This window comes from Equus przewalskii, chromosome 10, assembly GCF_037783145.1.
Source record: "Equus przewalskii isolate Varuska chromosome 10, EquPr2, whole genome shotgun sequence".
NCBI classification, from domain to species: domain Eukaryota; kingdom Metazoa; phylum Chordata; class Mammalia; order Perissodactyla; family Equidae; genus Equus; species Equus przewalskii.
This window is the reverse complement of record NC_091840.1, coordinates 24508421-24510471: the sequence shown is the minus strand read 5'-3', so window position 1 is coordinate 24510471 and position 2051 is coordinate 24508421.

The following is a 2051-nucleotide window of genomic DNA, read 5'->3' as shown; positions in this document are numbered from 1 at the left end:
AGGTTCAAAAGAGTGTTGAGGAAATCGTTTGCACCCTAGATGCAGAGGAGAAGAGAAGCCCTCAGACATGCTAAATAGACTCCCCGGACAGGTCTTGTGGAGAAAAGGGGGGTATGTGTGTGGGACGAGGCACATGGGGGTTTTTCTTCTGGAGACAGAGGACTCTGCTCTGCTCCGAAGAGCTGCATTTCGACTTCCCAGAGGGTTTCTAGCATGAATGGCTATGACAGTAAAGATGTCCCTAGACAAACACGCCTTTTTCCTTTTCCACCAAGGCCCTGTCCGTGCAACCTTTTTTAAACTTTTCAAAGTAGTCATTCATGCTAAAGCAATTGAGTCTTATTTGGTTTAACAGAATTTATTGGGCACCTACCACGCGTAAGGACCTGAGGATACTGTCTTAGTTTGGGCTGCTATAACAGAATACTACGGACTGAGTGGCTTAACACACATTTGTTTCTCGCAGTTCTGGAGGCTGGAAGTTTGAGATCAGGTAGGGTTCCTGGTGAGAGCCCTCTTCCTGGTGTCAGATGGCTGCCTTCTCCTTCTTGCTGTATCCTCACATGGCCAAGAAAGATCTTGTGTCTCTTTTCACAAGGGCGTTAATCCCCTCATGGCCCCCCCCCCAGCCCCGCTCCCCCCCCCCCCCCCCCCGCTCTCATGACCTAATCTAACCTTAATTATCTCCCAAAAGCTCCATCTGCAAATACCATTATATTGGGGATTAAGGTTTCAACATATGAACTGTGGTGGGGAGGGACACAAACATTCAGTCATAGGAATTGTGACGCTAAACAGTGTGCTGAGGTCTCTGCCAAAAGACTAGAGGGTCTTCTGTAGCACCTCCATTCTCAGCCATCCAACCCTACCCAACTCTAGTGTCTCTTGGGAGCAGAAGCTGATACAGGCCCGAGTAGAGCTAGCAAAGGCCTGGCTTGTCACACCACTGCCATGGGCCAGTGGCTGTGAGGGGCCTCAGCATCCTTTTGGGCCTGGGCTTCGTTTGGCTCAGTCTCCTTTTCTGAGACCCCGTCTCCAAGCTGCCTATTATGCCAGCGGGACCCAGAGAGATTTATTTGGTGACCTTTCCGGATGTGGAATCCAAGCAGTGGGAGGGAGCAAATCAGCTCCGAAGCGGTTAATTTCACTGGCTCCTAAATTGATAAGCGGTGGGACGTCAGTCTGAAATGAACTCGCCTTGTTCGAAGGGGTTCTAAGACAGCGGAACTCAATCAGCAGCGGGCCGCACGGTTCAAGGCTGCAATTCATCCCACCGTGCCTCTGAAAAATGGGAGGTGACAGTTCATTTTGCCAGTGACAGTCTGTCGGTCTCGCTCGCTGCTTCTCCTGTCGATTGCCTGGCTGAGGTGAAGCGCAGCTCGAGACACCCTCGTTTGGTATTCCACTCAGCTGAGCAGGATGGTCCCAGGACCCAAGGTGTGCAAATCTGACTCTACCCCCACAGCTGGTCTCCCCTTCTCTGAGATTCTGAAATGCCCGTGCATGACTATGGCTCCCAGGAGCCATCTTCCCGCTTCCTGTGCCTCACCTTTCCTTCCAACTTCCACTTCCGGTGGACTGGGCTTCCTCCTCTCTCCGGGACCTTGTGAAACAAAGCCATCCCGCTCAGGGGGCTTCCAGCCTCCCGACAGAAGACTATGGGGGAGGCCAGATATGGACCCGGGTGCAGAGAAGTTACTGGTTCGAGTTGGCGGCACAGAAAGAACAAGAACAGACACAACCAGCAAGGTGCTGCCTTCCAATCACAACTTCAGTTTTTTTAAAAAAGAAACAAACCCTGAACAAGGAAAGAGAGAGAGAGAGAGGAAGGAGAGAGGGAGGTGACCCTGTAAATGTGTGCACTTAATCCTGCACTGCCACCCTTCCTCAGTACTTTCTTCTCTTTTTTTTTAAGATTGGCCCCTGAGCTAACATTTGCTGCCAATCTTTAAAAAATTTTTTTTTTCCTTCTTTTCCTCCCCAATCCCCCAGTACATAACTGTATATTCTAGGTGTAGGTCCCTAGTTGAGCTACATGGAACGTCGCCTCA